Source organism: Chiloscyllium punctatum, chromosome 49 (assembly GCF_047496795.1).
Source record: "Chiloscyllium punctatum isolate Juve2018m chromosome 49, sChiPun1.3, whole genome shotgun sequence".
Taxonomy (NCBI): domain Eukaryota; kingdom Metazoa; phylum Chordata; class Chondrichthyes; order Orectolobiformes; family Hemiscylliidae; genus Chiloscyllium; species Chiloscyllium punctatum.
The window spans coordinates 5,307,706-5,321,130 of NC_092787.1; positions in this window are offsets into that span (position 1 = coordinate 5,307,706).

Below are 13,425 nucleotides of genomic sequence, written 5' to 3' on the forward strand. Positions count from 1 at the left end.
CAGTAAACACAGGTCCTGCCCAAAACTCCTCTTCCCCCACCCCACCCCTCTCCCTCCCCCAAAAACAACATGCCCACCTGATACAGCTCAAATCACTGCCATGATTGCTACCCCCCCCCCCCCCCCTGCCCACCCTCCAGTGGTCTCACCATACTCACCCCACAATGTGATCACCACCCTTCACAGCCATTGACATGCTTGTGGTCAACTCTCCCCAACAAACTGTTTATAATAATCTCTTACTGATTTCATTCTTTAAATTGTGGAAAAGCTGTCCATTTGATTTATGGTGCAATGCCATTTTCCTTGAATGATTTAAATATCACTGAGCTGGGTTTGGTCAGGTCAATAAAATCTTACTGAGAATTTCGCATTCAAACGCAGGGGCAGCACAGTGCCTCAGTGGTTAGCACTGCTGCCTCAGTGCCAGAAACCCAGGTTGGATTCCCACCTCAGGTGACTGTGTGGACATTTTCTCTATGTCTGCATGGGGGTTTCCGCCGGGTGCTCCAGTTTTCTCCAACAATCCAAAGATGTGCAGGGCAGGTGAATTGGTTATGCTAAAGTACCCAGTGTTACGTGCATTAGTCAGGGGTAAATATAGGGTAGGGGATCAGTGTGGACTTGTTGGGCCAAATGGTCTGTTTCCATACTGTAGGGAATCTAATCAAATGAGTGCTTTGTAATTAAGTTGGATGGAAGGAACTTTGTTTATGGGATTTGTTTTTAAAAAAAATCAGTTGAGCCTGTTTAACAACTAAATAGTGAGTTTGCAATCACAATGCCAATTTTGCCAACAAAAATTAATTTTAAGTATTCCTGTAATTCATGTTTTAATAAGCTTGAATAATAAACTGCATTATAAAATTCTAGCTGTGCTAAACAATTCAAAATACAAGGCTCAAAATAAAATGTCTGTCGGCACTAACTTTAAGTGAAACACCATATCTTTACTAACAGTATTGGTTGAGCTTTTTAAAATTCTGTGGTAATTGAGTTTGAGGCTACAATTGTAATACCTTTATTTACTTTGAAATTTGTTTATTTTTGCATTAAATTAGGTGATATGTAGGTAACGTTCTAGCATTGCAAGAATCTGTGTGCAACCTGCCCTGGGGGAAAAAAGGGATGTGACCTTTATAAAGTATAATACAAAACCTTAGCAGTTCTGAAAATAAGTAAATGAAATACTTTTGTGTACATTTGCTACAGTAATAGGGAAAGTCAGCATAGTGCTATCGGGTTAACTAGTCTCAAGCTTTGACCTGCCTGAAGGGCACGATAAAATTGCAGGAATTTTTTAAAGCTATGCAGTAGGTTTTCTTTCTACTAACTAATTTGGGCACTACTACAAATAATTTTTGAAAAACTGTACATACTCATTCTGTTGACTTTTTATCTGAGGTTTGGTAGCACATGTGAAAAGTTGGAAGATTAAGCTCAACTAAGTAAGATTTGGCAACCAGATCTAGATATGGCTCACCAAAGCTTCATAAAAATTCAACTTGACTTCCTTGTCTTTATTTTCTGTGTATCTATTTATAAATGTCATGCATGATTTGCAATCACACTAATGTGAGTTCTTGAAATTTGAAATGTTAAAATTATTTCAAATATCACCCAAGGATAATTGAAGGTTTGAGATATGTAACATTACAAAGAACATGGTGACCCTAAATATATAATTATCCTTTTGGGCTCACCTTCACTAATATTGTTCACACTAGTAAGAGGTTTTACACTGAGATGTAATTTTATTGAACCTAATAGGCTTTTAAAAAGGTGACACAATCAGTGCAAGTTTGTGTACATAATGTTAAACTGGACAGCACTGATGACAGATATGGCTGGGAGGATGTTCGAGCTAAGACTCTCTCAAAACGTTTGTTGAAGGAAACTTTTCAAAGTCAAGGCCACCCTTAACCTTGTTCAAGTCTCCACAGAGCATTATCAAACCAACCTGATTTTTGTGAACTAGTTCTTTAGCTAACAGTCAAAGAGAAACTAAAAATCTGACTTAAAATCAAAATTAAAACTTTATTTGTGCTGTATTAGCTGTGGCCATGAAGCGTGATCTGCTATGAATAAGAAATCATATGTTCAAAGCTTTCCTCTTTTCGTGGTCATTAACCACTTTTAGGTTGCTGTAGTTTTACACATTTTGGTGTTTTCTCCAGTTCATTGACATTTCAGTAGTCCACCAGGAATGGTTAAAGAGTTGTGAAGTAAGTTTTTGCTGTCTTAAACTCTTAAGCACCGATCCCCAGTTAATTTGAGACATGCCAAATGAGTAGGTCTTCCTCTTGGCAGTGAATGGGTATAGCAATTTTCCACAGCGTGAGGTCACAAGAACTCGACTGCTGTGTTTATTGCAGAATGACCTGTATATTGACCTAGATGCTCCTTTGAAGAGTAACAATGCCTACCTTCGTGAAAGGAATTCAAAGCATTTTTCATACAGTAGTCTTGGTGTTATACTCAACAATGTGGTTCTTCAGTATTGTACCATCTATCACATCCCTTTGAGTGATAGTTTGTATACATGTATTACATTCTGGATTAGTGGTGCTGGAAGGGCACAGCAGTTTAGGCAGCATCCATGGAGCTTCAAAATCGACGTTTTGGGCAAAAGCCCTTCATCAGGAATAAAGGCAGTGAGCCTGAAGCGTGGAGAGATAAGCTAGAGGAGGGTGGGCGTGGGGAGAAAGTAGCATAGAGCCAAGATGTAACAGCCAAGTTTCTAGTATTGAGACTGGCTCTAATGCAACAAGGGGTATGTCGGATTCCAAGAGATCAATTGTGTTAGGGGACTCCCTAGTCTGAGGTACAGACAGACGCTTCTGTGGCCAGCAGCAAAGAAAGCAGAATGGTGTGTTGCTTCCCTGGTGCCAGGATCAAGGATGTCTCAGAGGGGGAGGAGAATGTTGTCACAGGGGAGAGGGGCCAGCAAGAGGTCATTGTCCACGTTGGAACCAATGACATGGGAAGGGGAAAAGGCTGAGATTCTGAAGGGAGATTACAGAGTTAGGCAGAAATTTAAAAAGGAGGTCCTTGAGAGTAATAATATCTGGATTACTCCCAGTGCTATGAGCTAGTGAGGGCAGGAATAGGAGGAAAGAGCATGGCTAAGGAGCTGGTGTATGGGAAAAGGATTCACATTTTTGGATCATTGGAATCTCTTTTAGGGTAGAAGTGACCTGAACAAGAAGGACTGATTGCACCTAAATTGGAAGGGGACTAATATACTGGCAGGGAAACTTGCTAGAGCTGCTCGAGAGACCTTAAACCATTAAGGTGGGGGGGTGTGGGACTCTGAGATAGTGAGGAAAGAAATCAATCTGAGACTGGTACAGTTGAGAACAGAAGCGAGTCAGGGCAGGTAGGGACAAGGTAGGACTAATGAATTAAATTGCATTTATTTCAATGCAAGTGGCCTAACAGGGAAGGCAGACGAACTCAGGACATGGTTGGGAACATGGGACTAGGATATCATAGCAATTATAGAAACATGACTCAGGGATGGGCAGGACTGGCAGCTTCTTGTTCCAGGATAGAAATGCTACAGGAAGGATAGAAAGGGAGGCAAGAGAGGAGGGGAAGTGGCATTTTTGATAAGGGATAGCATTACAGCTGTGCTGAGGGAGGATATTCCCGGAAATACATCCGGGGAAGTTATTTGGGTGGAACTGAGAAATAAGAAAGGGATGATCACCTTATTGGGATTGTATCATAGACTCCCTAATAGTCAGAGGGAAATTGAGAAACAAACTTGTAAGGAGATCTCAGCTATCTGGAAGAATAATAGGGTAGTTATGGTAGATTTTAACTTTCCAAACATAGACTGGGACTGCCATAGTGTTAAGGGTTTAGATGGAGAGGTATTTGTTAAGTGTGTACAAGACAATTTTCTGATTCGGTATGTGCATGTACCTACTAGAGAAGGTGCAAAATGTGATCTGCTCTTGGGAAATAAGGCAGGGCAGGTGACTGAGGTGTCAGTGGGGGAGCACTTTGGGACCAGAGACCATAATTCTATTAGTTTTAAAATAATGATGGGAAAGGATAGACTAGATCTAAAAGTTGAAGTTCTAAATTGATGAAAGGCCAATTTTGACAGTATTAGGCAAGAACTTTCGAAAGCTGATTGGGGGCAGATGTTTGCAGGTAAAGGGACAGCTGGAAAATGGGAAGCCTTCAGAAATGAGATGACGAGAATCCAGAGAAAGTATATTCCTGTCAGGGTGAAAGGGAAGGCTGGTAGGTATAGGGAATGCTGGATAACTAAAGAAATTGAAGGTTTGGTTAAGAAAAAGAAGGAAGCATATGAATCAAGTGAATCCTTAGGAGAGTATAAAGGAAGTAGGAATATACTTAAGATGGAAATCAGGAGGGCGAAAAGGGGACATGAGATAGCTTTGTCAAATAGAATTAAGGAGAATCCAAGAGTTTTTACAAATACATTAAGGACAAAAGGGTAACAAGAGAAAGAATAGGGCCCCTCAAAGATCAGCAAGGCGGTCTTTGTGTGGAGCTGCAGAAAAGGGGGGAGATATCAAATGAATATTTTGCATCAGTATTTACTGTGGAAAAGGATATGGAAGATATAGACTGTAGGGAAATAGATGGTGACATCTTGCAAAATGTCCAGATTACAGAGGAGGAAGTGCTGGATGTCTTGAAACGTGTAAGGTGGATAAATCCCCAGGACCTGATCAGGTGTACACTAGAACTCTGTGGGAACTAGAGAAGAGATTGCTGGGCCTCTTGCTGAGATATTTGTATCATTGATAGTCATAGGTGAGTTGCCGGAAGACTGGAGGTTGGCTAACGTGGTGCCAATGTTTAAGAAGGGTGGTAAGGACAAGCCAGGGAACTATAGACCAGTGAGCCTGACGTCGGTGGTGGGCACACTGTTGGAGGGAATCCTGAAGGACAGGATGTACATGTACTTGGAAAGGCAAAGACTGATTAGGGATAGTCAACATGGCTTTGTGCGTGGGAAATCATGTCTCACAAACTTGATTGAGTTTTTTGAGGAAGTAACAACGAGGATTGATGAGGGCAGAGTAGCAGATGTGCTCTATATGGACTTCAGTAGGGCATTCGTCAAGGTTCTCCATGGGAGACTGATTAGCAAGGTTAGATCTCATGGAATACAGGGAGAACTAGCTATTTGGATAGAGAACTGTCTCAAAGGTAGAAGACAGAGGGTGGTGGTGGAGGGTTGTTTTTCAGACTGGAGGCCTGTGATCAGTGGAGTGCCACAAGGATCAGTGCTGGGTCCTCTACCTTTTGTCATTTACATAAATGATTTGGAGCGACCATAAGAGGTACAGTTAGTAAGTTTGTAGATGACACCTAAGTTGGAGGTGTAATGGACAGCAAAGAGGGTTGCCTCCGATTACAACAGGACCTTGACCACACAGGCCAATGGGCTGAGAAGTGGCAAATGGAGTTTAATTCAAATAAATGCGAGATGCTGCATTTTGGGAAAGCAAATCTTAGCAGGACTTGTGCACTTAATGGTAAGGTCCTGGGAGTGTTGCTGAACAAAGAGACCTTGGAGTGCAGGTTCATAACTCCTTGAAAGTGGAGTCGCAGGTAGATAGGATAGTGAAGAAGGTGTTTGGTATGCTTTCCTTTATTGGTCAGAGTATCGATTACAGGAGTTGGGAGGTCATGTTGCGGCTGTACAGGAAATTGTTTAAGCCACTGTTAGAATATTGCATGCAATTCTGATTTCCTTCCTATCAGAAAGATGTTGTGAAACTTGAAAGGGTTCAGAAAAGATTTACAAGGATTGTGCCAGGGTTGGAGGATTTGAGCTATAGGGAGAGGTTGAATAGGCTGGGGCTGTTTTCCCTGGAGCATCGGAGGCTGAGGGGTGACCTTCTAGAGGTTGACAAAATTATGAAGGGCGTGGATCGGGTAAATAGGCGAAGTCTTTTCCCTGGGGTCAGGGAGTCCAGAACTAGAGGGCATAGGTTTAGGCTGAGAGGCGAAAGATAAAAACTTGCCCCAAAGGTCTCTTTTATAACACAGAAGGTGGAATGTGTATGGAATGAGCTGCAGGAGGAAATGGTGGAGGCTGGTACAATTGCAACATTTAAGAGGCATTTGGATGGGTATATGAATAGGAAGGGTTTGGAGGGATATGGGCCGGGTGCTGGCAGGTGGGACCAGATTGGGTTGGGATATCTGGTCGGCATGGACAGGTTGGACCAAAGGGTCTATTTCTGTGCTGTACATCTCTATGACACTATTACTCTAACAAATCTTTGGCCATTTCTGAGAGTTATTCAATTTAACCCCTGACAGTAGTGCAATAGTGGATGATATTCTTAATAAAAACCAAGAGAACTGCAGATTCTGTAAATCAGAAACAAAAACAGAAGTTGCTAGCAAAGCTCAGCCGGTCTGGCAACATCTGTGAAGTGAAATCAAAGTTAATGTTTTGGGTCCGGTGACCCTTCCTCAGAACTCATGTTAACTCTGATATTCCCAGTTGCCCAGTAAATATCGATGGTGATAGTTTCCTAAAAATGTTAGGTGCTTTAGATTATCTGGTAAAGTTTTTTAATTCATTGAATGGGTAAGGAGATAGAATTCTTCAAAAATGTTTCCCTCAGACATTTGTGGCATTTAATTTGTTCAACTTGAGAATTTCATAAATGCTGGTCAAATGCAAAAGGAGATGAACTATTTACTTAGATATTCCTGCCCACACCAAGCTAACAGATCTGCTTACTTCATCTTCATGTGGGCGACACGGTGGCACTGCTGCCTCATAGCGCCAGAGACCTGGGTTCAATTCCCGCCTCAGGCAACTCCCTGTGTGGAGTTTGCACATTCTCCCCGTGTCTGCGTGGGTTTCCTCCGGGTGCTCCGGTTTCCTTCCACAATTCAAAAAATGTGCAGGTTAGGTGAATTGCCCGTAGTGTTAGGTGAAGGGGTAAATGTAGGGGAATGGCTCTGTGTGTGTTGTGCTTCGGTGGGTCAGTGTGGACATGTTGGGCTGAAGGGCCTGTTTCCACACTGTAAGTAATCTAATGAATAAGCATCCCTTCCCCAAAAACTGTCTTCGACTAATTTTCACCATTCAATAAATGTAACCACTATACGACAAAAATACAATTGTTAACATAGACTGCTTCACACTACAATTTAAAAGCAGCAATTGCAGAGATTTCAGAAACTCAATGGAAAGTTCCAAACTTCTTCCCTTTGTGTGCAACTCAGTTTTCAAAAGGGAGATGAAATATGTTCCCAAGCAATCTATGTTATGCTTAAATTTGGTTAAACCATAAATGTATTGAATTAAATTAAAAATTGGTATAAACAAAGCTACCACTAAATACAAAACTTACCATCGGGTGACTTGCCCTATTCTCAAGAATCTGAATTCACCTTATTGAAATGGCTGAAGGAAAAACACATTTAATAATTCTAATTGTCTGTATATATTTTTTTCATCAAACTAAGAGGATTGTGAAGATGTTAGGAGGTCAGTGAATAAGATAGATATGTTAGAAAGAAATAACTTGTATTTCTATAAACTTTTCATAATCTTAGGACATCCCAAAGCACTTTGCAGCCAATGAAGTGTTTTTGAAGTGTAGTCATGATAATAATGTTCAAAATGTGACAGCCAAATTGAGCACAGTGAGCTCCCACCAACAGCCACTGTGTAAGTATCAGATAATATTAGTAATGTTGCTTGATGAATGGGTATTGGCCATGTTGTGAAGTGGGGAAAACTCCTTTTTAGTACTTTGGAATATTGCTATGGAATCTTCTCCCTCAGTACTGCAATATAGTATTTGGTGCACAATCTTAAACTGACCAATAACATCCTGGCTCACGTGAAAGTCCTACCACTCTCACTATCAACAATAGATGTACAAAAAACAATTGAAGATGTATGATAGGAAGGACTTCTCCCCACTACAATTTAAAAGCAGCCCCAGCAGAGGTTTCAGGAGCTGAATGAAAAGTGCCAGTGTTGATCCCTTTTGTGCACTACTTAATTCTAAAGAGAGTGGATGAAATGGGTAGCTCATAGTAATTTCCCTCACAATCAATTTCCTGTTTAGAGTTAGTTTAACCAGAAATGTTGCATTGATAGAAACTAAAATTAATAACTATTAATTATCTTAGTTGTAGTTAATTCAGTGATCGAGCACTTAAATTTTTTGACGCGTATTTATCTATGTATGTTTTGCTACAAGGGTTTCATGAACTGATTCCATAATTGCTGGTGCTGGGTAAAGACTGCCAAAGAGAACAGATTCCACCCGTAGACTGAGAAGTCATCCCACCACCAGATAATTTAAATAATCTACTTCACCACAAATTGAACAAGTAACAAGACATTCCAAAGATTGAACAGAAACTTTTGAGAAATCATAATGGAAATCACAGAACTTTGTATCTTTTGAGGAGAAGTTAACAGTGTGCAACTTTGTTTTTCCACAGGTACAATTTTACGGGAATTTGAAAGGTTCAGTTTTTAAATGTTTAAATAATTAGTAAAATGATTAATACATCAAGAATAAACATAATTTTAACGACAACCTGCAGATGCAGATGCATGTTAATTTTCAGTTTTGAATTTCTTCTAACTTAAAAACCCATAGATTGATTACACTCATAAGAGCAACATTATTGCCCTAGATAAACATATCAATCTTTCAAAATATGAAAATGACTGGGTTAGTGAATAAGTTTATACTAATCCTTTGGTCTACTTAATTATATGCTGTTTCCTGCTCTGTAAAGCTGGATTAATGTTTCTGGCTGTTACTTGCCGAGTTTAGTTGCTGTTAAACTACTTGAAGGACCCCAAACAACTTTCATTTCAGTCTGGATTGGCTGAATTTCTGTTTGTAATGCAAACAAAGGCCAATGAAAGGGAAACTGCATTAATTTACATTTTTGTTCACTTTTTTTGACATGGTAAACCAAACATTTCCCATGGAACCTGAATCTCAGATAGATTATGAACACAATATGCTGAAGCTCTGTAATGAAGGTGTGATGTGTCTGATAATCAACTGTAGATTGAACTGTAGAGAAAAGCTAAACACAACAGTGAGATCCAAGATATAGATAAAGATCCCACATTATTGTTTAAGTGCAAAATGGTATCAGAAATCAAATATTAGAATCATAGAATCCCTACAGAGTAGAAGCAGGTCATTCAGCCCATTGAGTCCACATCAACCCTGTGAAGGGCATCCCACCCAAACCTCTACCCTATAACCCTACATTTCCCATGCTAACCCATCTAACTGGACACTATGGGCAATTAAGCATGGCCAATCCACCTAACCTGCACATCTTTGGTTTGTGGGAGAAAACCAATGCAAACAAGGGGAGAATGTGCAAATGCCACATGCGCATTTAGCCAAGGGTGAAATCAAACCCAGGTCCCTTGCGCTGTGAGGCATCAGTGCTAACCACTGAGCCACCATACTGCTGAGCGATTATGAATATGTTCCTTACAAATTCAATATGCAAAATTCAAAACCTGTTAAGACAGTTAATGAAGCAATATAAACATAAAACTCTGTTATAATTGATCCAAAATTATTAGTGTAATTCAATAGAACACTGAAGCTTCCAAATGAAGCTTCTAACTGTAACTTGGTGCAAGCCATCTGACAGCAGTAAGAAATGAACTAAGATCTGGAATGCAGCGTATGTCCAAAAGTGAAAATGCAACTCATAGTCCTCAGCTAAATCTGTGCATTGTATTTGACAGATATACATTGATAACTAAAGAATGCAATCAGACTAACAAAATTCTGAATTTGTATTGGCAAACCAGATTTACCTTTGCAAATAATGATCCAATGAAGAAATATTTCACATGTATTAGATACCAAAGATGCACTTTGGTACGGCAAGAAAGGTAAAGATGCAAGTTTGTTAGCAACAGTCAATACTTCACTTTGAAGGTACTGGCCAAGGTGCATATTGGTTTCAGAGAAATAAATGCATGAAATACAATAAAACAAATGATAAAATAGTGATGATTTGGAAATCAGGAGTAAAGATAGAAAATGTTGGAAACACATAGTAGATTAGGCAGCTTGTGGAGATTGAAAACATTTTTGCACAAGCATCATAGATCTGAAACATTAACTCAAGCCTTTTACTTTATCCAATGTTATCACAGTGATATTTTAGTGAACAAATAATATGCTAATCTTATGATTATCATTGGAGACCATGGCAAGATTCATTGTAGTCTGCTTGAGGCATCAAGTGAAAGCAGCTTGAGAATAATGATATGGATCACATTAAATATTATTAAACTGACGGCACATGAGAAAGCTAAAATTTTTCTGTAGATGTTGAAACCAAATTGTCTCAATTCATCCAAGCAATATCTGGTGTGCTGAAATGTCTTTTGAAGATTTTTCTATATTTATTATCTGCGACTGGACTATTGACATGCATGAAGGTATGGATTAGAGATAGATATATAACTGTATTCGTACACTGTGCATTTGTTATAAGTTTGTAACTGAAGGTAAAAAGAGAACTTCAGAACATTCAGTTTGTGGAATGCTGATTTGAAGAAGGAAATCCCATTGAACTATAAAGTGGTCCATTGGAATCAGATCTTGGTACAATGATCATCGTAAAAGAATGGCTAGAAGAATACATCTCAAATTTTACCAGGAGTGAACAATGTACAAGATGAAATGGTGATGCTTGTCAAGTTACATGATTGTAAGAGGTCTTAGAAATATGTCTGTAGAAATAACCTTTTGATAGAGATTGAATATAAGTTATTTGAAGGTGGAGTAAGAAATCACTTATTTCAACATCCAAATGACAAATAATGTTTGCAGAAACACTTGTTGAAATTAAACTACAAACAAGGAACGTATGTGTGCTTTGGGGTTCATTCAGGAAAGTTTTATTACCTAGACAAATAAAAAAATTGATAATCATAAAGTGTTCCTGGAAATAAATGAAGAGGTCAGAAACATTGATATCATATATTATCTCCTACCTTGGAACTGTGACTCACTAGAATCTAACTGAAAATTTAAACACTGCAAAATGTAGACATGTAAATTTAAATGTACAACCAAAAATACTGCTCCTGATACTATGAAAAGATGTGACAATTTCCAACCTGACCAGTAGAATCAAAGGAGAGTTTGTTCAAAAGAAATTGAGGTTCTTAGAGAGAAGTGGGTGATCTGCTCTGGCCGTTTTGGAATTACAGAATACCTGTAACAATGCCAGATACTTGTTGTATACCAGTGCAGCATGAATGCTGAAATTAAGTCTATATTCATCATTGTAGCATTTTAATAAATAATTCATAGACTGAAGAAGTTTTTGTGACTCAGAATATTCCTGACAGGTTGTAGACAAAGGAAGTTGTACATAAAGTCATAGTAAATGGAAAAATATTCTCATCGCATTAAACTATTCAAAGTATTTTGAAGTTAACTTCAATATATCACTCGGATTTGTTATTGTTAGACTTAAATCACAGACCAGATAGAAGTTAGACCATTTATTGAAACTATGCTAACGTATACCTGCTAAAATGGTACACAGAGAAAATTGACGTAAAGAAGTTAACGGATGTGTTGATAAAATGTAGAGAACAATTTTGGTTCTATAGGGTGGAATAGCAGTGCATTTTTGATCTCAAGGTTGGAGTCAAAGTGAAAGGATTAAGATTTTATCCATTGAACGAAAATTTAAGATCACATGCAGTCTGGTGGTAGCGTGGAGAATGCAGTTAAAATAATGAAGAAGATGTATAAAGAAAGCTAGGGCGGATCAAGGGCCTTGCTATCCCTGATTGACTGGAGAAACACTCTAACTGAAGGATTTGGCTCTTCTCCAGTGCAAATACTGGTGGAACAAAGAACCAAAATGCTATTTCCCCTTCAAAGCCAAGGATTATGGAAGGTGTTTGTGAAAGCTAAAAAAAGAATGAGACGGGATAATCATACAAAAGAGGAGCGGGACAGTAATTGAAGCTAAATGAAGAAAATGCAATGATCAACAGATAGCAACAATCAGTAGAAAAGGCAGCACGCGTAGGTAGGTTGTTCGTAGACCTATAAAGCGAAGAACATTAGGGAAACCGTGTCAGCATAATTGCAGGCAACTTGTGAAACAAAGGAATTTTCCGATTGATATACAAGATGATAGCTGCATCAGGATTCTTAACAGAAGCGAAACAGACAGCGAATTACCAATTGCTGCTGCAGAGAGCCAATTCAGACATAATACTGCAAAAATCCCAAGGTTCTTGTGGAACAGTGGTTGTGTTACTACCTCTAGGCCAGAGGGTCTGGTTCCAAGTCCAGACGTATGGTATATCATTAAATATCAGAAAAGGTTGCGCTAAAAAGTAACTGCAGTGAAGGGTCTGTTCTGAAGAAGGTTCCCTGGACTGGAACCGTTAACTCTGTTTCTCTCTCCACACTTGCTGAGTAGCTCCAACACTTTCTATTTTGGTTTCAGATTTCCTGCACGGCAGTTATTTGCTTTATTTTATGTTTTAATTGGAGAGAAAGGCCAACTGACTCAGATCCTGCAGTCGGCAAACCCCAATAGAGACCATTAAGAGGTAATTCAACTGAACTCACGTTAAAGTGGAGAATTGTAAACTAAAATTCGATTAGTTTTAATGTTAGTCTGTTGAAATTTCCAGCTGATTTTTAAAGAGCTTAGATTAGGCCTAGATCATAAATCTTCATATTGTCATCGCTGCAGTTTCAGTGATCACCATAAATCAAAGGTAAACACACAACTGGATTGAACCAATTATCTCGGTGTTATGGAATTGCTTTGTGACTCCTAAATAAAATTGCAGGTGGAAAGTAAACTACTGAATATGCGCTAAAAGGCGATAATGCCACAATTATCACTATGTTTATTCAAAAGTGTGTTTGGACATGTTTTACACTGTTTATAGAATACGTTTTATGCAGCGTTTAAACACTGTAATACAAAGTACAACGCCCAAGTTCGCCATAGGTTACAGATGACCCCGTGAATAAATAGTGCTTTTCAGCTTTTCAATGCACCGATGACATGAAAACGTTGCTGAAGGATTACAAGCAATTCCCACTGTTTTGTATCGAATAATGCGGTGCGCATCTAAGACCAAACTCAAGAACATAACTTGTACCGTAAACACACAAGTAGTTGAGTTACGTTGCATTACACCGCCAATGCATTCACTGTATGAAGAATGTCGTGATTTCACAGAACAGTTCTTTCAATTGGGATCGCTGTACGTCTTCATAGAGCCACTCTGCTTCACATTACTTTCTGAATGAAGCCACGGTATTTTCAAATCAATCACTACAGCACAGCAAAAGTTCAAACATCCCATAATTAAACGGGATTTTGACTTGTCGCTAATGGTAAATAAAT